Source organism: Topomyia yanbarensis, chromosome 2, assembly GCF_030247195.1.
Source record: "Topomyia yanbarensis strain Yona2022 chromosome 2, ASM3024719v1, whole genome shotgun sequence".
NCBI lineage: Eukaryota > Metazoa > Arthropoda > Insecta > Diptera > Culicidae > Topomyia > Topomyia yanbarensis.
Genome location: NC_080671.1, coordinates 267,210,780 through 267,235,984, shown reverse-complemented (window position 1 = coordinate 267,235,984; position 25,205 = coordinate 267,210,780). Strand labels below are relative to the sequence as shown.

At 41.0% G+C, this 25,205-nt stretch overlaps 1 protein-coding gene and 1 long non-coding RNA gene across 12 annotated transcripts in view; one reads left to right on the top strand and one right to left on the bottom strand.

Annotated features, from left to right (window-relative positions):
• Positions 1-25,205, bottom strand: part of LOC131683134 (uncharacterized) — a 1,279,861-nt gene that overhangs the window by 465,754 nt on the left and 788,902 nt on the right. The gene's annotated exons all lie outside the window — the stretch shown is intronic.
• Positions 15,140-16,102, top strand: LOC131683141 (uncharacterized). Its single transcript, XR_009304394.1, has 3 exons — positions 15,140-15,197; positions 15,257-15,414; positions 15,475-16,102. It is a non-coding gene; the product is annotated as an uncharacterized LOC131683141 (long non-coding RNA).

Genomic DNA, 25,205 nt, shown 5'->3' with positions numbered 1-25,205 from the left:
CCACCCTCACGCCCGCATTTCCTTCATCCACCCCGTATACCGAAATAAGATGAAGGATTTCTGACGCATCCTCCACTCCCACTCTACTAACCCCCCATTCCCTACATGTTCAAACCCATTCCACTAACCTTTCCAAATTATAATCACATGACGATAACATTGAACTCATGCTTATTAAGCTAATTAAATATTATTCTTTTGCCTTTCTCATATAGAAAGGTTATGCAATTGCTCCAAAAACCGACTTTCCAACCGAGGCCCGGAGGGCCGAGTCTCACATAACATTCGACTCAGTTCGCCGAGATCGCAAAATATCTATGTGTATGTATGTGTGTATGTATGTATGTATGTATATATGTATGTGTGTATGTGCGGATTTGTTAACAAAATGTACACATCGGTTTCTCGGAGATGAAAGGTATAATATTCCCATAGGTTGCTATTGAATTTCATTTTCAACCGACATCTTGTTCCGGATTACGAGTTGAAGAGTATGGTTACAAAACAAAATTTGTTGATTTGTCCACATCGGTTTCTCGGAATTTTCTGAACCGATTTTGACAAACTTGATTTTAAATGAAAGGTCCATCAGCTGCTGTTGAATTTTGTGTGGATCCGAGTTCTGGTTCCTGAATTACAGGGTGATACGTACGATCACGCAGCAAATCCCGATTCTAACGAATTCTGCGATGAATGTAAAAAGGTGAAATTTTTTCCAAAATGTAAACACAACTGTTGAATTTGTAGATCTAGGTCACCAACAGTCATTCAAAGTCTCTTTGGCCACACTGGCCACCATCGACGGATCCGGAAGCATCCAAATTCAGAATAACGGTTATATTGGTTTCTCGAAAATGGCTAGACCGATTTGATCAACTTAGTCTCAAATGAAAGGTGTTGCGTCCCCGGAAACTGATATTAAATTCCATCTTCATCCGACTTCCAGCTCCGGAGTAACGGGTTGTGGATGATACCGCGATGAATGCAAAAAGGTGTTTTTATGTATACTTACCAAGTGTAATAAGAATGAAAGACATTTCCATAATGTTATATTGTACGAATCAGCTATTAAGGTGAAATTTAGGTCGAAAAAGCGCGCGCAAAAATCCAATCGAGTTGGGGTGACGAACCTCCGCACAAAGCGCAAATTGAAAAACCTACACATATATCCTACATGATCACTACACAAATGGTAGGCAGTGGGTCTAGCGCTCGTTTTTGATGAACATAATGTAAAGCTATGTTTCTATTGATGATAGATTTTATTCTTTCTTTCATAAAAACGAAGGTTAGCAAATTAGTTAGCATAAGTAAACCAATATGATAGTATGATAAAGTCTTGCATCATGTCAATTATTGCGACTGTACGTAATTATTAGCATGGCTATAAATAAGTATGAATCATTTTCTTTATCCTGTGGTGCAAACGGTAAGGCACCCTTCGTACCTGGGATAGGACGGATCATTAGTGTCAAGACTCCTAACGACTGTATTCCAAAACATGTAGTAGAATGATTAGAATTTTGGAAGAAACAATTGGTTTTTATGTTGTCGCAAAAAATGTGCGCGAAAGAAATTTGAACTAGAACCACGACCAGAATGAAATCTAGTGCGAATGCTGGAGAGAAACCGGCTACATTCATGTTGATCGGTGAAAAGTTATCGGCAGCACAAATCCGGAAATTGATTGTGGCAGAAAATGTGATTAAGTTGTTTCGATAATGGTTAAAAAGGAACAGAACGATTTCTAATATCGTTCAAACTTATTGATTTGATATGTATGAAAAAGGATGAATATTTTAAGTTATTTCATTCAGATAACAATTAAACTTTATGGACCTCTCGGCGATAAATTAATGCCGCTTTAGCTTGACCACGAACCTGCGTCAGGTTGCGACCCCAATCGCTGTCATTTCGAACATTTTGACAGCAGCTGGGGTTAGAACTTCAAGTAAAAACGGAATAAACAACGCTGCAAAAACGTCTAAAGAGCTTTACACCTAATGTATTGCGTTTTTGGTGTACGACGAGACGCACTTCAAGTCAGACTAGCCGTAATACGAATAAGACGATGCTCCTTTTATTCCCATAGCAAAACACATTCTCAAGAGGAAAATGTTGATAGTACCCTAATTCAAGCTATTTGTGCATGTGTTAAAATTAATTGGTACAAAGTAAACGATGTTCATTTTGTGCCGAACGATATAGTTCCTCAAAATATTTCGGAAGTATGCTCTATTTAAAAATGTTGAATCATTATTTTTTCCTAATCAGTTCGCTTATTTTATAGGCTCAAATGCGTTAGCTTGACAGTGTCAATTTATTTTTTCACATTTTGAATATATTAAAACAGTGCTGGAATATTGCCGTTCTCATATTGAAAGGTTATGCAATCGCTCTAAAAACCGCAAACCCAATCCCGACCCGGAGGGCCGACTGTTATATGCCTGTTATATATATATATATATATATATATATATATATATATATATATATATATATATATATATATATATATATATATATATATATATATATATATATATATATATATATATATATATATATATATATATATATATATATATATATATATATATATATATATATATATATATATATGTTATCGACTCAGTTCGTCGAGATCGGAAAATGTCTGTGTGTGTATGCATGTGTGTGTATGTTTGTATGTGTGTATGTGGAAAAAAATGTCACCTCTTTTTCTCAGAGATGGCTGGATCGATTTGCACAAACTTAGTCTCAAATGAAAGGTACAACCTTCCCATCGGCTGCAAATGCTGCAAATTTTTCAGTGTGTTTGGATCATGGAGAAGCTTTTAATAAACAAAGTTTTCCTAACAAAAACTTTCGACATATTTTTATAATTCATACTATTTGCCGCCAAAATATTTTTTTAAATAGGATTCTTAACGCAATTTTAAATTAAAATGCTCATGACAAAAGTTATTATTCTGTAATAAAATTACAGTTTTACATTTCTTACAAAAGAAATGTATTGGATTCGCTCAAACTTTGAAAACTTTTTCCGAGGCCCGGAGAGCCGAGTTTCATATACCAATCGACTCAGCTCGACAAAATGAGATAATGTCTGTATGTGTGTGAGTGTGTGTATGTATGTATGTACAAAATGTCATGTAATTATCTCAGCAATGGCTGAACCGATTTTAATGAAACAAATGAAAGGCCTAACGTTCCCATTTGACACTATTATTTTTGTTTTTCGATACGTTGTTTACTTTCTGAGATATGGGTAATTATGTCAAAACAGGGCTGGTTTGAAGCGAATAGCTTTCAAACAAGGCAATTATATTGCGCGAACTAAACAGAAACAAAAAGCTTATGAAAAACCTTTCCAACAAGCTATAGATTGTCGAAATCCGTTCACAAGCGGCGGAGATATTAACCGTTGTGTGTCCGACGCGGTACCCGGGTACCTTTTTAAGTTTCAATTAATTAAATTCCTATGTTTTATCCACAGCTGGAAATTGAAATTTTGTGACATCTTAGAACTTCACTAAGTCAAGCTTTTGGGTTAATAATATTGTTGATATAGAAAGGGTGGGAGTGAGGAGGGGCTCCTGAATTTTTTTATTACGTAACAGGCCGACGTGGGTACCCATAACTAAGGTAATAACCAACCGATTTCGATACTTTTGGCCGTTTTGGATTCAGGAACTCATCCACTTTTGGACTTGGTAAAAATGAATCGGGTTAGTTTGTTCGGTTCCCGCGAATCCGGGTTTCCGGAAGCAGGATCCAGAGCTGGGGTACTATTTGCGAACTTCAATGGAATACTAGCAATATGGGTATCAAAATTCTTGGAATTGCATCAGTAGGCCGTATCTCGTGGTTTTGGAACCATTTGGTGATTTGACCCCGGAACGGACATTCCGGAGCAGGTTATCGTGGGGCCGTGAGTGGCCATTCCATTCCCATTCCATTTTTCAAATTGCCATAGGGTTCCGTAACAATAAAAAACAGACTTCTGAGACAATTTGAAGAGTTTTGATACTCATATTGCTAGGGCATTATTAAAATTTACAAATCACATCCTAGTACTGGAACATTACTCCGGAAAATCCGGATTACCAAAAACCAGATCCATTATTCCGGTTCTATTGTACAGAATCAAAAAGTAGACGAGTTCCTGAATCCAAAATATCTAAAAGTGTCCAAATCGGTTAAAGGAAGCTATAGTTATGAGCATTTCAATTTGTGGGTACCCGGGTACCCTCGTTGGCCTGTTAAAGGTGTTTTTTTTGTTGGACACATAACTGTTAAACATTTTGTGTTTTTATTCCTCGCTTACCAATTTTCACCAACTAAAAACGAGATCGTTACGTACGGTGTTTTGGGGGCAAAACTAAACCTATTTTGAATATCAGGGTATGAAAACACATCTACGTGAGTCAAGGAATACAATTCTGAAAATATTTTGTGAATTTACTCAACGATAAATTAACTGTTTCTGGAAAATTAATAGGTAAGTTTACTACAACGATAAAGAGCGAACTTTTTCCAAAGTTAAGGTGTTTTTCCTTTGCATTACGCATTTTGATGAATCGCGAGTTTGAATTTTGATGGTATATGAATACGCAGATCATCATATAATTCTCCTAGAAATTTATAATAGCTTTTTCATATAATTCATATTTATATTACACTCATCACAGTGGTCGCAATGGTACCAAAACGTGCGTTCAATTAATGGTGCTCTAGGAGTTGATTTTAGCGATTGGGTGTGTTAGGGACATTTTTTCAGAATGTAAGGCCTCTTTTTTGATGTATATTGAATTGTGAATAATTCACCAAAAAGTGAGATAGACAATTTATTTCCACTAACTTTCGATATAGAGTCATAATGTCAATGACAAACTTATTGAAAATTCTACTACGAGAAAACTTGCTAAACATGCAAACTCTCCAAAATGTAATGGTGTTGGGATAAAGCGCGTTGTTTGTGGGAGGAACACAAAAATCATTTTTTTTATTCATTATAACTTTTTACATTTCTTACAAACGAAATGTATAGGATTCGCTCAAACTCAGAAAAAATTTCCGAGGCCCGGAGGGCCGAGTCTCATATACCAAACGACTCAGCTCGAAAAATTGAGACAATGTCTGTATGTGTGTGTATGTGTGTATGTATGTATGTACAAAATGTCATGTAATTATCTCAGCAATGGCTGAACCGATTTTAATGAAACTAATTTCAAATGAAAGGCCTAACGTGCCGATTTGACACTATTATTTTTGTTTTTATGTTGGTTACTTTCTGAGATATATGTCATTTTGTCAAAGCATTGCAAGTTTTTAGTAAATAACTTTCAAACAAAGCAACGTGGTCCCACAACCTGCACATAATTAGAAATCTTGTAAAAATACCTTTCTATCAAGCTATATATTGTCATAATCCGTTCAAGATCGACGGAGATAGTAAACATTTTGTATTTCTATTCCTCGCTTACCAATTTTCACTAATTAAAAAGACCTTTCATATAGAGTATTGCTTTACTTGTGTTTTAGGGCAAAAACTAAACCGATTTTGAATATCGGGGTATGAAACCACATCTACGTGATTCAAGGGATTTGATATTGAAAACATTTTGTTAATTACCTATATAATAATTGAACTATTTCTCAAAAATCAATATGTAAGTTCACTTCAAAAACAAAATAATGCGTTCATATTGATTTTTTTTGTGAAATTGACGTCATTAAAGTAGAGGAGGAATATTACTGAACCGAGATGGCTTCCTTGTGGTATGTCGGATGTAGCGAAGAATGGTGCAGATAGACAGTCCTTAATGCTGATTTGGAGTTGCCTTCCATCGAGATAGGAACGAAACCAGCGCAGAAGTTGTCCATGAATGCCGAGTTTGTCCAGCTTCGCTATTGCAATATCATGGTTGATTTTGTCGAAGGCCGCAGATAGATCCATATAAATAGCATCGGTTTGCAATCCGTCAGCGAATCCATCCATTACATATGTTGTGAACGAGAGAAGGTTTGTCGTTGTCGATCGTTTAGGCATGAAACCGTGTTGGTCATCTGCAATGTAGTGTTTGCAGTGAAAGAAAATAGGATCTAACACAACCAACTCGAACAGTTTTGATACAGCACTTAAGCACGAGATTCCCCGATAATTGTCAATGTTCGATTTGTTTCCTTTTTTATGAACTGGAAACATGTGCGCTGCTTTCCAGCAGGAAGGGAATGTACCAGTAGTGAGTGATAGCTCGAAGACTCGCCGAAGTGGTTCAAGAAGCCCGCTGATGCACTTTTTGACAAAAATCGAGGGAACACCATCTGGACCCGGGGAACAAGATGCTTTCAGTTTGGCATTTGCTGCAAGAATGGCAGCATTATCGACACAAATTCGGTTGATGGTTCGTCCTAGAGAAAGAGTTAAATTAGCGGCGGCAGCGACTTGTTGTGGTGGCAGGCGCTCGTTGGAAAAAACGCTTGAAAATTTGTCGGAGAACAGTTGGCAAATTTCCTTAGTGTCGGTACCTTAAACTCCATTAAACGACATACAAGATGGCAAACCGGATTCTTTTCGCTGCTCGTTAACATACTTCCAGAACGACTTGGGCTTGGATTTCAGTTGACGCTCGACGTTTCGCTGGTGTCTAAAAAGGCGCGTCTACTTTGTTGTTTGTATTCGTGGTTGAGTTGGAAGTAGTGATTTCGTAATGCAAGTGTCTTATGCTTCGAGAATTTTTTAAATGCAGCTCGTTTGGCAGATTTTAAACGTCTAAGGACGGTTGATTGCCAGGGAGGGTGTTCATCGGTACTAATTGTTCGTTTTGGTATATGGCGGTCGATAAGGTAGTTAAGAATACTAGAAAACGTCATCGCTGCTTCGTTCGCGTCGTCATTGTTAATATTTTCGTCCCAGTTTATATCCAACAGCATGCTAACGATGCTGTCGTAGTCAGCGTTTTTAAAATCGTAGACGATAGAGCTTGAGACGTCTTCAAAATTCACTCCTAGGTTACCAGCGAATACAAGATGTAGTGGGGGATGATGACGCACCTGCTTGACTAAAGGAGTCAGTGCAGTGCAGCAGTACGGAGCGCAGTCCCGGGCACTTACAAAGCAGAGGTCCAATGTACGTCCATTCTCGTTGGTGACATTATTAATTTGCCGAAGGGTTGCGCTACTGTAGTTGTCCAAAATACAACTGGCATTATTAATAAGCGCAGATTTTTCGATATCCAATCGTAGAAAACCATTACTTGCTTGGCACCACGTCAAGCCAGGTAAGTTGAAGTCGCCCAGTATAACGATATCATCAGACGGGGCGGCGATCGAGGTGATAAAAGAAACGGAGGAAAGATGTACATCGATCAGGCTGGAATCACGAATTCTGTCAGGTGGAAAATACACAACACACAGGAACAGATTGCGATCGGCAAGTTTCACTGATATCCACACTTGCTCGGAGCTCGCCCACCGGTCATCGTTGATCACTCGGGCTTTTATACCACGGCGAACGGCGATAAGCACACCACCGCCTGATGTCTTGTGGCTGTTGAGGGCATTGCGGTCACAGCGGTAGACATCGAATGTTGAACCAAAGACCTGGCGAGACAGAGTACGGTTGTCGAGCCACGTCTCGGTCAAGGCGATAACGTCGTAACAGCAACCCGTGGTCGCAAGCAAATAGCTGTCCGTTGATTAATTTAAGCCACCAACATTCTGGTAGTAAACCTGGATGTTGTTGGAGGACGCATCGGGTACAGCAGAGAGCGAAGCCATGTTGCTGTGTAGGAAGATCCTTTCGTCAATCCCACGAACAGTATCGGAACGGTTCACGGTCGCCTGGTCGACTGTGGTGAGGGATTCGAGGCATCCCGAATCAACTGCGTCGCGCCCCAAAATACGACTATCGTCGTCGTCGAGAGAAATGGTTGGCATCTGATAACAAGATGTCGGAGCAAAAGGCAAAAAACTGGAAGCGAAGAATACATCAGCGCTTGAAGTGTTCGGAACAGATGTATACTTGCCATTTGCAGCAGGTTGGAAGACTCTTTCACCCATCCCACACACAGGACCGGGACGACTGATGATCGCTGGCTGCAAGTGCTCGACTGTGGCGGGGGGATCGAGGGCTTCCATAGTGCCAACTGCGGTGCGTCCCAGTATGCGTTGGAACCCGATGGCGGAATGCGGAGAGCAGGAACGGGGTGGTAGCAGCTTGCGGCGAGAGTCGTACGATGAGCTAGAAGCGTGAATCGGTTCAACCGTTGTATCGTTACAATTTTTATAATACTTGCCGAGAAAGGCGGCTTGGAAGACCCTTTCCCCACCCACACAAACAGGACCGGGACGACTGATGAACGCTGGCGGCAAGGGCTCGACTGTAGCGGGGGGATCGAGGGCTTCCATAGTACCAACTGCGTTGCATCCCAGTATGCGATCGGCATCGATACTCCTTAACAAGGGCGGTGTGGCTTGGTATAGTGGCATAGCCAATCGTTGCGGAGTCCTCTGCAGGACCATTGATGGGCCGGGTTGCATTAGAGAGGTACATGGAAAATCAGTCGGCGGGCTCCAAATGTTCTGGGTACGGCTGTCTTCAAATTCCCTGAACAGTATGCCTTGCGGCCATGTGTCAGGATTAAGAGCTGCATCACGGTCCTTTGGGTGAACTCCAACTTTGAAGGATATGAAGTTCAACGTACTGACGTCTATGCCTTTTTTAACAAGCGGAATAACCTTTATCTCCTCGTTACAATTTAGTCCTTCTTTAGACATTTTTTCGACAGTCTCTTTGCTAACGCTAGGATGAAAGCGGGAAAGATACATCCAGAGCAACGGCGTGGGAGGTGGAACCGTAACAATGTTGCTATTATCGACTAGCTTTCGACCACCAACAAGAATATTGCTCGGATCAGGGCCATCCTCGCGACGACGTTTCTGATGTCGTCGAGAGGTACCGGAGTTTGGCCGGACTGGAGTAGCTGTTGAAACCTTTCTAGCCAGGCGCGAAATTTGCTGGTTATTTTTGGATAACTCGGCCTTTAGTGCAGCGCTGACGTCATCCGTTTTCCCAGCGATAGCAGCGATAACACATCCAAGTGCAGAAACGGTATCGCGAAAGCGAGCAAACTTCATCAGCTTGACACATTCATTGCACATCCAAAATAAGTTTGGGTTTTCCGCAAGTTTTTTCAAAAACGGCTTGTTTAGTTGTTTCCCACATTGCATATGTACCACATTTTTGCAAAAACCCATACATTCAATAAAGTCGTCATCCGATTTGACGGTTTTCGCGCAGTGATCGCATGCACTTGCCATAATGCGTGCCGATCTGAGAATGCGAATAATGAAATATAGATGGCGCTGCGTTCGGTGGAAAGTTTTGGTGGTTAAGTCACAGAAGTTCACTCAGTTACGTTCTTCGCTGATTTTTTCCCAACACAAAAGCAAACAGGAGACACTTTCACACTGCACAATAACAATGTTAAAAACAAAATACTGAGTCGATTAACACGACAAACAACGATAAAAACTTCACAAATCTCGTCAAAAAGTAAAAATAGTTGGAGCGATTTATGTAAACAACTAATCGGTAGGAATACACTGAACCAAAAAAAAAGCTCACATCTATCTTGCTATTTCTCTATCCATTTTTAAGTTGTGTGATAAGATTCTCTGCTAATCTTTATTAATATTCAAGCTAATTTCATGTGTGCGATGTAATTGTGAAGGTTTGAGAAAACAAAACTATTTTTTGTCTGTTACCCTATTATTTTCTTTGCATTTTATTGTACAAGAGACTCGCGGAAACAAGTTTAATAATACATCCTACATGTCAAATAAAATATTTGTAGTCCGAGAAAATTTGCAAAATATTTGCCTTATGGGAAAACTATAACTATTTTCAAGGTGAAATTGGTATTTCGAAACGTTGCATTATGGGTAGACAGGTGACCATCGAAAACTACATCAACTCAAATTTAATTCAGTTCTATTCAAAGCATGTATAAACACTATAATAAAGGAAATTCATGGCTATCTCAGAAAAATATGTGGTTAAACTGGGAGGTGGGACACGTCGATATTTCAACTCTTCGTATCTCTATTGGATTTTGAATAAACATATACTCAAATATGTCAAGTGAAAACTAAGAACACCTTTTTGTGATGATATTGAAAATGCACATACATTGTATTGGTATGAACTTTCATGAAAAATAACGGATTAAAGCCCAAAAATATCCACGAATTGGATCCGGGAAAAGAAGTCTCCCAAATTCCACACTCTCAGTGGGGGATGCAAGTACAAGGTGCCTTCTAACTTATCGTCGTCCATATCTGCTCTATACTGAGTACACTTCAATTGAAGTTTCAATGGAAGTCACAATTAGTAGTGAGGCGTTGGATAATTCAGCACACGTTTCGTTCGAGTTTTCCATATTGTACAAGTAAATTAACGAGGATTACAATCAGAGTTTATGCATTGGACAACTACATTTTTGCCATCCTGACAGTTTGAACCATTTCTTTTTCACAGTATTGGATTGTACAGGGCCTATTTATCCATATTTCCTGAACGAGATTTCCGAACGAAACAATATGCAAGCTATAAGGGTGACTGGAAAGAGACTACATTATAATCAACTGAATGCATGACTTTTATGCTATCGACATAGCCTAGACACTTCACACTATTTATTTTAATTCAAATGAAAACTTTGAAATATCTACTTGTCTCTTTTACGAATCGCATTCTCCATCTTTTGCTCTGTGTTCAAAGGGCTTTCGTGAGATTTTGTCTACTTTCCGAATCTGTAATAAGTTTTGATGTAGGCGTTCATTTGATAAAGTTATGAAATATTTGACGAATGAAGATTCGTATAATCGTTGTAAACGTCACGAAAGAATGTGTCATGTGACCTTGTCTCACTTTACTATAATCAATGGCGCATTAAATTACTGGACCAGCAAATTCTATTCTGCACAATTTTTTTCGGGAATATGTGACCAAAAAGTAAACTTTGAATTCCAAAGCAAATTGAACGTTCCAGGTTTCTGATAACTAATTAAGGTCCATCAATAATGTTGAAACACTAAATAATCTTAAAACGACGCTGTCAAGTAAAGAAGCGTGAAAACGAAAAGACTAAAACAAAAAAAGGATAGCAGCCCTAGAAATCCCATTGTATATTAATTAGCCTTTTCTCGGAAGATAAAATTTTCAAAATCATTTCATAACTTTCTGATGCAATGGTTCTCAAATTCGTACAATCTGGATTATTTTATTCAAAAATGTTTTTTAACTTCAACTTTAAATGATCATTGCATTTTAATTAATTGTTTCATTCAGCATCTTTTTATTAATTTTGTTCATCTGCGTTCATTTAATCTACTTTATTCGTTTCATCATTTGGATTCACTCTGATCAGTTTATTCATTTCGTGCATTTTAGTCATATCATTCATTTCACTTATTTTATTCACTGTTTTCATTCAATGCATTCCATTCATTTTCCCAGTTCATACATTTTGTTTAAAATGAAGAACATCTTATTAACCTGACTATTTTTTCAGTTTTATTAATTTCATCCAAATAATTCTTTTGACACAATTTATTTTTTCTATTAATTTATAACCTTACAACATCGATTAATTTATCATTTCAATCAATGCATTTTCTTCTTTTTTCTTCATTTTGTCAATTCACTTCATTTTGTTTATTTGGTTCGTTTGTTTCATTTATTCATTTAATTTATTTTTTATTCATTTTATTTTCTTTGTTCATTCCATTCATTTTATTCATTTGAACCCTTAAATTAAATTGATTCATTTAATTCATTTGATTCATTTGATTTATTTGATCCATTTGATTCATTTGATTCATTTGATTAATTTGATTAATTTGATTAATTTGATCCATTTGATTCATTTGATTCATTTGATTCATTTGATTCATTTGATTCAATTGATTCATTTGATTCATTTGATTCATTTGATTCATTTGATTCATTTGATTCATTTGATTCATTTGATTTATTTGATTTATTGATTTATTTGATTCATTTGATTCATTTAATTCATTTTGTTCATATCATTAATTTTATTCATTTCAGGTTCTGTCATTCCATGTATTTATTTCATTCAATTTGTTAGTTTGAGTCAATTTATTCCATTAATCTTATACTTATTTCTTAATATAGTCTAAATTTTCATTAGTTAAGCTAATATAATTTGATTCGTGTATTTTATAATTTTGATTTACTACTTCGCACGAGTTCTGCAAACTAATAAATGATCCAACAGTGATATGTGTAAGAAATGTCTCATCTCACTGCTAGGTGGATTAAATCGGTTTTTTCTATGGCAATTAGTATGAAATTTGAAAACATGTGTAAAGTTATTGTTAGAAAAACATTTTCACTGAAAAGTTCTCCATCATGCAATCACATTCAAAATGTTTCTTTTCTCTTTAGGTTTTTGTTGACAAAATATAAAAAATTTAAAAAATGGGTTTTTTGCATTTTAAATTTTTAATAAAATTTTCTGGTTTTGTGAAAAATGACACCATTTTTTTCGGAGTAAATTTTTTCGTGAAGGAGTATTCATTCCCTGTAACTCGTTTTGCTGTATAAAATAGAGTAACTGAACAAAAATTTTTGAAATTAATGCACGTAGAAACATCTACGCCCTTTTAAAAAATTGCGCTTGAGTCAAAATAATCTTATTGGTTGTTGAAAATGTTTAGACTTCCATGCCTGTGAAACTTGTAAAGTTTCATCGGAATATAAAATAGTCGTCACGATTTTGGAGATTTTCGGACGGATCTTCGTGGAAGTCCTCACATACGATAATAAGATGACCGGATTCTCGCATCATACATTTATATCTCTAAAACTGAAGGCAATACATCAAAAACAAAAAACAATGAGTTGTATGCAATAGTCTGCACTTGTCTGTCAATTTTGCTCGATCTATCCAAATCAAAAAGATTAAACAAATGAACATTGAAAACCCTTCGAATTGGCTCTGGGTTCTTCTATATAGAAATATGGAGGTGAAGTATGTTGTATCAGAATAAAAATATTTTGGCAAAGTATTATAGTACTAATGCAGAAAGAGCACCGGAAATTCTATAAGTCAGTTTTCGTCAAAAAACTAAAACACCGAAGTTGTTCCGCAGAAAGAACTATTCTCCAACAAACCATTACCTGGAAAGTACCAATTCTTGGAAAACAATATTTCCTTTCGCAGAAAAGTATTACCCAAATTTAACAAATAACCAGATATTCATTCCCCAGAAATTCCTAGCTGACGGTTGCCCTCGCAATCAAAATGCTGCCTTTCAAACAACAGGTGCAGATAGGCTGCCAAACCAGACATTTCTTATTGATCTTGGACAATTTCATTTGTTTGAAAATGTTTGCAATTTCCAACTTCCCCCCAATCTACACATTTTGGCTATCAACAAACATTTCTCAAACACATTAATACGTTGGTGACTGTTGATACATATGTATACTTTTACGATCTCCCCAATTTCGTGCAAATTGGTCGGATTTTCGCAACGCTCGAGCAAAACTTTGCTCCTCTTGCTTGAAGACCATTTTTATAACTGAAGAGAAAACGTTAAAATCGAATAGGGGCAAAATTCTGCACACTCCTATAAACCATCCATAATTGACTTAACATTATATGGGGGAGGGCGGAGTTTTGTATTTTGTGATGATTTGTGACGATAGGGGGGTAGGTGGTCATGTCATGCTACGTAGCTTTTTTAAAGGGGAATGGGTTAACCTGACGTCACGACAACCTTACCCATTTCATCTAACTAACATCGTTCTTTACTTTTTTTTTTATTTTTTACGGTGACCAGGGGTGGGGGAGAGTTACCGTCAAGCTACGTAATTACCAGGGGGTATTTAGAGTTTTGTGACGAAATGCTACGATGGGGTAGGGGGGTGTTAAAAATTCCTCACTAAAAATGCTACGACATTTATGGATGACAAAATAAGAGGTATGCAGGGGTTTTAAATAAATGTTTAAATGAAATGCAACGTTTAAGTGGACCAAATTTTGGTCGTAACACGTAATTTGCTACTTCATGTAACTGTTTCAAACAATTTGTAATCCGATTCACCATTTGAAACGTTTTGTTACTCTAAACAACGCTTTCCCCGAACCCTAAGAACTACTCAGCCATAGAAAAGTTCTTTCTGAATAGCACATTGAGAATTAGCGAAAACATAACCACCACATTTATATATAAGTGCCAACTGAACAATTCTTAAAATAACTCAATCAAAAGAATGATAACAATTCAAATATTTAGGTGTGTGTACTTTGTTTAAACTCTCATTCTTGTTCTAATCACAATAAGCATTTAAGTGAATAAAATCTAAATGAAACGTTTGTTAGAAATTTAGTTGAGAAAATTGAATTTTCAGTCAAGTAATTTTCTGGGCTTTGGTACTTTCTGGAAATTAGTTTTCTGGGAATTGATGTATTCTGGTAAATGTATTTCTAAGGAAAAAGCTTCGAAATTGTATTTGTTGCGAGATGGTTTTCGGGAAAATGTTATAGAATCCTTTAAGAGAGTTTTGGAAGTTAGTGAGCCCCTTATTCTAGTTCTACAGTTTAAACGTTCAAAATGTGATTTACGACAATATAAATTCGATTATTTTAATCGCTGTATCAGTCAGCAGACTCAAGGTGTATTGGTAATAACACAAATTACTGTTGCATGTTACCCCACATGAATCGTTTATATAGTTAAATCGTTATCTTGCGTATATTTGAGTTGGTTAGCAATCATATATCTAACAGTAACGTTTACTGTTGTATACTCGATCTGTACGTAAGGGATACTAATGATATGCTCTTACCAATGAAGTGGAGCTAAATTGTAAACATTATTATTAGCGTTGTCTCCCAAGTAACATTTATAGTTTTATAGCATGCTACATATGCAATCTATGTTTTATCAGTGGCTGTAAAACTACCGTAAAGCCTGAATTGTTACTAGGGCTGTCCATCGGAACAGAAACATGTTGCTCCGCTGTTGCAAGTTACCCCGTTTGACGGTAATGCTAATTAGGCTAATTACACTTAAAATACTTCACACGTTAATGCTACGTGAAACATCACGTAAATCCAACAAAATACTTTTTCGGTTCAGTTTACCTGACAAAGGTAACAATCATCGGATTATTAATAAATATGAAATGAAGCGCACGTTACCTTCATTGCAGTTACCCCGTCACTGTTACGTGAAAATCACGTACTCGCTCTAATTCGTTTTGATCTGTTCATTCTTCGATGTATAACTAGCAAGATGGCGTCTATTCAAAACAAAGTGATCTGCTCACATATTTGTGTATTAAACAACTTGAATTGGAAATATTTGAAGGTAAAAACGATTTGATGTTAACTTGCTCTTTATATTAATATATTTTTTTCTTAAAAATAGAATGTAGAAATATTCGGCACTGGATAAGCTTATTTCCTCTTGGCGAATCCCAAAGCGGTGATAGAGCACCAAATGGATCCGGACATGAATCAAATAATCGATTAATCACCTCGTCCTCCACCACCCGGAGGAAGATTCGTAAAACAATAGATTACTGCATAATGAGAAATCCACAACAGAATCACAATTCAAAAAGCAGGCTCTGTTGTGATTCCACCAACTAGTAGCAGACAAGGTGAGTATTTTTGTTATTACAATGCGACAGAACTTCTTCTATCTGCGGAACTGTCACCCACAAGTCCAGCCGGCAGCTGACTGCCGCTAGTATATGGCCCTAGTGACACAACTGATTCTAATTAGGATCAAACGAGGATTTTTTCAGAATTCCGTTTGTAGTGTAAAGTATCGCTTTCTCCTCCGAGTATTCTTAGTACCACGATTGTGTTCGCTGCAGCATCTGATCTTTTAGAAACATCCTTCCTAAATAGTTTGTGTTTTGACATTGTTGAAGATATATTCAAGTGCACCCGAGCTAGTTTATCCGCAATGGCGATTTTGCGTAAGTTTCAACGTGGCTGAGTATCCGCTGATCTCTTTAGTCTGGCAAGTTGTATACAATATTCGCAAATCCAACGATTCTGGCACAGAAAAGGCCAGTAATGTAATCAGCGGTGTACTTTCGATACATGCAGTCGCTTCAGTGCTGTAGTTGCGGTTAGTCACGGTTAGTCGGCGACTAACCGTGACTAACCGCAACTATTTTTTGAGCCAAAAAAAAAATTCCGTTGGCCTTATCATTCTGGAAGGCAAATTTAATGATCCTAGCTAATTGGAATTTTGTGAATCTATTCAAACTCGTAGGGTATTGTCAAACTCCCTGCCGCGCTAGTATGATATTTTCATAACTCACATGGCGATCCCAGACTGTATGGGGCACTGGTATGATATACTCATTGGATACTCTCAGATACTTGAAAGCACTAGTATGATATTCCCACACCTCGCAGAGCGTTTCAACATTAGTTTGATACTTACAAGTCACGCAAGGCGCTCTCAGATTCTCTCGGACGATAGTCTGATGTTGACATCGCTTGCAGGGCACTTCCACACTCTCTGGGGCGCCAATATGATATTTGCAAAACTCATATGACGCTAGTATGATATTCCGATAGCTCGCAGGGTGCTCTCAGACTCGCAGGGGCACTAGTTTGTCATTTCTCAGGGCGCTCTCAAGCTCTTCAGGGTGCTAGTATGATATTCACAAAACTCTCTAATATGTTATCTTAATTTGCCGGGCGCTTACAAATTCTCTGGGGCGCTAGTCTAATATTCTCATAGATTGCAGGGCGCTCTTAGATTCTCTCGAGCGCTTTTACGATATTCACATAATTCGCAGGGCGCTCTCAAACTTGCTAGGGCGCTAGTCTAATATTCTCATAGTTCGTAGGGCGCTCTAAGATTCTCTGGAGCGCTAGTATAATATTACCATAGCTCGGAGAGCGCTTCCACACTCGCTGGGGTGCTTTTCACAGCTCACAGGGCGCTAATATGACTCTATGGGGCGCCAGTATGATATTCGCAGGGTGCTCTCAGACTCGCAAAGGCACTAGTTTGTCATTTTCAAAGCTCGCAGGGCGCTCCGAGACCCTATGGGGTGCTATTGTGATATCCACATAGCTCGGAGAGCGCTTCCACACTCGCTGGGGTGCTATTACGATATTCTCATAGCTCGCTGGGCGCTCTCAGTCTCTCCAGAGCGCTAGTATGACTCTATGGGGCGCAAGTATGGTATTCACATAGCTCGCAGGGCGCTCTCAGGTTCTCTAGAGCGCCAGCATAACATTCCCATAGCACGCTGGGCGCTCTCAAACTCTCTAGGGTAGCCTTATATTCTCATCGCTCGCAGGGCGCTCTCAGATTCTCTCTGGCGCCAGTATGATATTTCCATAGCTCGCAGGGCGCTAATATTACATTCCCACAGTTCGTAGGGCGCTTTCAGATTCTCTGGGGTGCCAGTATGATATTCCCATAGCTCGGAGAATGCTTTCATACTCGCTAGGGCCCCAGTATGATATATAATATCATAGCTCACAAGGCGCTCTCAAGCTCTTCAGGGCGCTAGTATGATATTCACAGAGCTCGCAGGGCGCTCTCAGAATCCCTTGAGCACCAGCATGATATTCCTCGCAGGGCGCTCTCAAACTCTCTAGGATATTATGAAACTCTCATCGTCCGCAGGGCGCTCTCAGATTCTTCTCTTTCGGACTCTCTGGGGCGCTACATGATACTCGGAGAGCGCATCCTTGGTCGCTGGGGTGCTAGTATAATATTTTCATAGCTCGCAGATCGATTTCAAGCTTTCTAGGGCGCTAATATGATTATGGGGCGCTAATAAAATATTAACGTAGCTCGCGAGGCGCTCTCAGATTCACTCGAGCGCCAACATGATATTCCCATAGCTCGCAGGACGCTCTCGAACTCTCTTGGGCGCTAGTTCGATATTCTCTTAGTTTGCAGGGCGCTCACGAATTTTCTGGAGCGCTAGAATAAACACTCTCAAACTCACTAGGGTGCTAGTTCGATATTCTCATAGCTTTCTAGGGCGCTAGTATAACTGTATGGGGAGCTAGTATGGTATTCCCATAGCTCGCAGGGCGCTCTCAGATTCTCTCGAGCGTCAGTATGATATTCCAATAGCTCGCAGGGCGCGCCCAAACTCTTCAGGCGGTAGTTCGATATTGTCATAGTTCGCAGGGCGCTCACAGCTTCTTTGGGGCGTTAGTCTAATATTCCTATAGTTCGCAGTGCGCTCTCGGATTCTCTGGGGCGCCAGTACGATATTCCCATAGCTCGCATGGCACTCCAAGACTTACTAGGGCGCTAGTTTAATATTCTCATAGCTCCAGGCCGATTTCAAACTCTCTAGGGCGTTAGTATGGCTCTATGGGGCGCTAGTATGATATTCCCATTGGTCGCAGGGCGCTCTCAGATTCTCTCTGGCGCAAGCATTTTGTTTCCATAGCTCGTAGGGCAATCTCTAACTCTTGAGAGCGCTTGTCTGATATTATCATTGTTCGCTGGGCGCTTTCGGACTCTCTAAAATGCCAGTATGATATTCCCATAGTTCGGAGAGCACTTTGACACTCGCTGACGCGCTAGTATGGTATTCTTATAGCTCGCAGGGCGCTAGTATGGCTATATGGGGTGCTAGAATGACATTCACATATCTCGCAGCCAGCATATCATGGCGCTCTCAGATTCTCTCGAGCGCCAGCATGATATTCCCATAGCTCTTAGGGCACTCTCGAACTCACTAGGGGCTAGTTTGATATTTTCATTGTTCGTAGGGCGCTTTCAGACTCTCTGGGCTGCTCGTATGATATTCCCATAGCTCGGAGAGCGCTTCCATGCTCGTTAGGGCGCTAGTATAATATTCTCATAGCTCGCAAATCGATTTCAAGCTCTCTAGGGCGCTAGTATGGCTATGGGGCGCTAGTATGATATTCGCATAGCGCGCGAGGCGCTCTCAGATTCTCTCGGGCGCCAGCATGATATTTCCATAGCTCGCAGGGTGCTCTCAAACTCTGTAGGGTAGTCTGATATTCTCATAGTTTGCAGGGCGCTCTCAGATTCTCTGGGGCGCCAGTGTGATATTTCCATAGCTCGCCGGGTACCTTAAAACTCATATTGGCGCTAGTCTGATATTCTCATAGCCCGCAGTACGCTCCGAGACTCTATGGGGTGCTATTGTGATATCCACATAGCTTGGAGAGCGCTTCCACGCTGGGGTGTTTTATGTTTTATGTTGTTTATTACCTTCACCAACAGGCCCCTTGGGCCCAATGGTGGTTGCTTAAACTAATTACATTTTAGTATTGACAACATTTTTACTTTTATCGCATTCCGCGTCCTGTTGAAGTCAAAGGCCGTCGCCACACTGTTAAAAATTCGTTGGAGTCCGGTAACAGCGCTCTGGCAACCATAGTTGGTTCTCCTGAACGGAACTCGCAGAAGGGAGTTATTGCGTAGAGCTCGAACGCGGGCTTGAAGATCCAGACGTCCGAGGATTGTAGGGCAATCCACTCTGGCAGAGAGTAAGTCTGAGACGAACAGGGCTCGAGAGCAGTCCCTCCGAATGCTGAGTTTATCGAGGTGTATTAGCTGGCAACGGTTTTCATAGCTCGGCAGCTGAAATCTGTTTCGCCATGGGAGATGACGAAGGGCGAAGCGTATGAACCTGCGTTTGACAGCATCGATTCTGTCAATCCCGTTCTGGTAGTACGGATTCCAAATAGCTGAACAATATTCTAACGTTGAGCGGACCAACGCGCAGTAAAGCGAGTTAAGACAATATACGTCCCTGAAGTTTTTCGCTATTCGGAAGATGAACCCAAGCTGTCGTGATGCCTTATCCACGATGTATGACGTATGTGGTTTGAATGTTAATGCCGAATCCATGATGACTCCGAGATCTTTGATGTGAGAGTGTCTTGGAAGGCTCGAGCCGAAGAAATGGTAGTTAAACTGAGTCGGTTGGCATTTCCGCGTGAACGTAACGATTGAGCATTTGCTCGGGTTTAAAACCATTCTGTTTAGATCACACCACGAACTAAAGCTGTTCAGTTCCCTCTGAAGAAGCTCGGCATCGGTTTTATCCCGTATTTGTAGAAAAAATTTCATGTCGTCGGCGAAAGAAAGGCGGGATCCTTGTAATGTGAAATTGACGTCATTAAAGTAGAGGAGGAATATTACTGGACCGAGATGGCTTCCTTGTGGTATGCCGGATGTAGCGAAGAATGGTGCAGATAGACAGTCCTTAATGCTGATTTGGAGTTGCCTTCCATCGAGGTAGGAACGAAACCAGCGCAGAAGTTGTCCATGAATGCCGAGTTTGTCCAGCTTCGCTATTGCGATGTCATGGTTGATTTTGTCGAAGGCCGCAGATAGATCCATATAAATAGCATCGGTTTGCAATCCGTCAGCGAATCCATCCATTACATATGTTGTGAACGAGAGCAGGTTTGTCGTTGTCGATCGTTTAGGCATGAAACCGTGTTGGTCATCTGCAATGTAGTGTTTGCAGTGAAAGAAAATAGGATCTAACACAATCAACTCGAACAGTTTTGATACAGCACTTAAGCACGAGATTCCCCGATAATTGTCAATGTTCGATTTGTTTCCTTTTTTATGAACTGGAAACATGTGCGCTGCTTTCCAACAGGAAGGGAATGTACCAGTACTGAGTGATAGCTCGAAGACTCGCCGAAGTGGTTCAAGAAGCCCGCTGATGCACTTTTTGACAAAAATCGAGGGAACACCATCTGGACCCGGGGAACAAGATGCTTTCAGTTTGGCATTTGCTGCAAGAATGGCAGCATTATCGACACAAATCCGATTGATGGTTCGTCCTAGAGAAGGAGTTAAATTAGCGGCGGCAGCGACTTGTTGTGGTGGCAGGCGCTCGTTGGAAAAAACGCTTGAAAATTTGTCGGAGAACAGTTGGCAAATTTCCTTAGTGTCAGTGCCTAAAACTCCATTAAACGACACACAAGATGGCAAACCGGATTCTTTTCGCTGCTCGTTAACATACTTCCAGAACGACTTGGGCTTGGATTTCAGTTGACGCTCGACGTTTCGCTGGTGTCTAAAAAAGGCGCGTCTGCTTTACTGTTTGTATTCGTGGTTGAGTTGAAAGTAGTGATTTCGTAATGCAAGTGTCTTATGCTTCGAGAATTTTTTAAATGCAGCTCGTTTGGCAGATTTTAAACGTCTAAGGACGGTTGATTGCCAGGGAGGGTGTTCATCGGTACTAATTGTTCGTTTTGGTACATGACGGTCGATAAGGTAGTTAAGAATACTAGAAAATGTCATCGCTGCTTCGTTCGCGTCGTCATTGTTAATATTTTCGTCCCAGTTTATATCCAACAGCGTGCTAACGATGCTTTCGTAGTCAGCGTTTTTAAAATCGTAGACGATAGAGCTTGAGACGTCTTCAAAATTTACTCCTAGGTTACCAGCGAATACAAGATGTAGTGGGGGATGATGACGCACCTGCTTGACTAAAGGAGTCGGTGCAGTGCAGCAGTACGGAGCGCAGTCCCGGGCACTTACAAAGCAGAGGTCCAATGTACGTCCATTCTCGTTGGTGACATTATTAATTTGCCGAAGAGTTGCGCTACTGTAGTTGTCCAAAATACAACTGGCATTGTTAATAAGCGCAGATTTTTCGATATCCAATCGTAGAAAACCATTACTTGCTTGGCACCATGTCAAGCCCGGTAAGTTGAAGTCGCCCAGTATAACGATATCATCAGACGGGGCGGCGATCGAGACGATAAAAGAAACGGAGGAAAGATGTACATCGATCAGGCTGGAATCACGAATTCTGTCAGGTGGAAAATACACAACACACAGGAACAGATTGCGATCGGCAAGTTTCACTGATATCCACACTTGCTCGGAGCTCGCCCACCGGTCATCGTTGATCACTCGGGCTTTTATACCACGGCGAACGGCGATAAGAACACCACCGCCTGATGTCTTGTGGCTGTTGAGGGCATTGCGGTCACAGCGGTAGACATCGAATGTTGAACCAAAGACCTGGCGAGACAGAGTACGGTTGTCGAGCCACGTCTCGGTCAAGGCGATAATGTCGTAACAGCAACCCGTGGTCGCGAGCAAATAGCTGTCCGTTGATGAATTTAAGCCACCAACATTCTGGTAGTAAACCTCGATGTTGTTGGAGGACGGATCAGGTACAGCAGAGAGCGAAGCCATGTTGCTGTGTAGGAAGATCCTTTCGTCAATCCCACGAACAGTATCGGAACGGTTCACGGTCGCCTGGTCGACTGTGGTGAGGGATTCGAGGCATCCCGAATCAACTGCGTCGCGCCCCAAAATACGACTATCGTCGTCGTCGAGAGAAATGGTTGGCATCTGATAACAAGATGTCGGAGCAAAAGGCAAAAAACTGGAAGCGAAGAATACATCAGCGCTTGAAGTGTTCGGAACAGATGTATACTTGCCATTTGCGGCAGGTTGGAAGACCCTTTCACCCATCCCACACACAGGACCGGGACGACTGATGATCGCTGGCTGCAAGTGCTCGACTGTGGCGGGGGGATCGAGGGCTTCCATAGTGCCAACTGCGGTGCGTCCCAGTATGCGTTGGAACCCGATGGCGGAATGCGGAGAGCAGGAACGGGGTGGTAGCAGCTTGAGGAGAGAGTCGTACGATGAGCTAGAAGCGTGAATCGGTTCAACCGTTGTATCGTTACAATTTTTATAATACTTGCCGAGAAAGGCGGCTTGGAAGACCCTTTCCCCACCCACACAAACAGGACCGGGACGACTGATGAACGCTGGCGGCAAGGGCTCGACTGTAGCGGGGGGATCGAGGGCTTCCATAGTACCAACTGCGTTGCATCCCAGTATGCGATCGGCATCGATACTCCTTCACAAGGGCGGTGTGGCTTGGTATAGTGGCATGGCCAATCGTTGCGGAGTCCTCTGCAGGACCATTGATGGGCCGGGTTGCATTAGAGAGGTACATGCTTCTTCTGGAGGCGGTGGAAAATCAGTCGGCGGGCTCCAAATGTTCTGGGTACGGCTGCCTTCGAATTCCCTGAACAGTATGCCTTGCGGCATTGTGTCAGGATTAAGAGCTGCATCACGGTACTTTGGGTGAACTCCAACTTTGAAGGATATGAAGTTCAGAGTACTGACGTCTATGCCTTTTTTAACAAGCGGAATAACCTTTATCTCCTCGTTACAATTTAGTCCTTCTTTTGACATTTGTTCGACAGTCTCTTTGCTAACGCTAGGATGAAAGCGGGAAAGATACATCCAGAGCAACGGCGTGGGAGGTGGAACCGCAACAATGTTGCTATTATCGACTAGCTTTCGACCAACAACAAGAATATTGCTCGGATTAGGGCCATCCTCGCGACGACGTTTCTGAGGTGGTCGAGAGGTACCGGAGTTTGGCCGGACTGGAGTAGCTGTTGAAACCTTTCTAGCCAGGCGCGAAATTTGCTGGTTATTTTTGGATAACTCGGCCTTTAGTTCAGCACAGACGTCATCCGTTTTCCCAGCGATAACACATCCAAGTGAAGAAACGGTGTCGCGAAAGCGAGCAAACTTCATCAGCTTGACACATTCATTGCACATCCAAAATAAGTTTGGGTTTTCCGCAATTTTTTTCAAAAACGGCTTGTTAAGTTGTTTCCCACATTGCATATGTACCACATTTTTGCAAAAACCCATACATTCAATAAAGTCGTCATCCGATTTGACGGTTTTCGCGCAGTGATCGCATGCACTTGCCATAATGCGTGCCGATCTGAGAATGCGAACAATGAAGTATAGATGGCGCTGCGTTCGGTGGAAAGTTTTGGTGGTTAAGTCACAGAAGTTCACTCAGTTACGTTCTTCGCTGATTTTTTCGCAACACAAAAGCAAACAGGAGACACTTTCACACTGCACAATAACAATGTTAAAAACAAAATACTCAGTCGATTAACACGACAAACAACGATAAAAACTTCACAAATCTCGTCAAAAAGTAAAAATAGTTGGAGCGATTTATGTAAACAACTAATCGGTAGGAATACACTGAACCAATGTTATAATGATATTCTCATAGCTCGCTGGACGCTCTCAGGCTATCTAGGGCGCTAGTATGACTCTATAGGGCGCAAGTATGATATTCACATAGCTCGTAGGGCGCTCTTTGATTCTCTCGAGCGCCAGCATAACATTCCCATAGCACGCTGGGCGCTCTCAAACTCTCTAGGTTAGCTTTATATTCTCAGCGCTCGCATGGCGCTCTCAGATTCTCTCTGGCGCCAGTATAATATTTCCATAGCTCGCAGGGTGCTCCCAAACTCGCTAGGGCGCTAATCTGACATTCCCATAGTTCGTAGAGTGCTCTCAGATTCTCTGGGGTACCAGTATCATATTCCCATAGTTCAAAGAGTGGTTCCATGCTCGCTAGGGCCTCAGTGTGATACGTAGTATCAAAGCTCACAGGGCGCTCTCAAGCTCTTCAGGGCGCTAAGATGATATTCACAAAACTCTCTATGTTACTAGTCTGATGTTATCTTTATTTGCCGGGCGCTTACAAATTCTCTGGGGCGCTAGTCTAATATTCTCATAGATTGCAGGGCGCTCTTAGATTTTCTCGAGCGCTTTTACGATATTCACATAATTCGCAGGGCGCTCTCAAACTCGCTATTCTAATATTCTCACAGTTCGTAGGGCGCTCTAAGATTCTCTGGAGCGCTAGTATAATATTCCCATAGCTCGGAGAGCGCTTCCGCACTCGATGGAGTGCTTTTCACAGCTCACAGGGCGCTAATATGACTCTATGGGGCGCCAGTATGATATTCACATTGCTCGCAGGACGCTCTCAGAGTATCTCGGGCATCAGTTTGATATTCGCATAGGTCGCAGGGCTGTCTTAAACTCACTAGGGCGCAAGTCCGATATTCTCATAGTTTGCACGGCGCTCCGAGACTCTAAGATTTTCTAGAGCGCTAGTATGATATTCCCATAGCTCGGAGAGCGCTTCCGCACTCGCTGCTCTAAAGCTCCCTATGGTGCTAATATGACCCTATGAGGCGTTAGCATGATATTCACATTGCTCGCAGGGCGCTCTCAGTCTCTCGGGCGCCAGTTTAATATTCGCATAGGTCGCAGGGCTCTCTGTAACTCCCTAGGGCGCAAGTCCG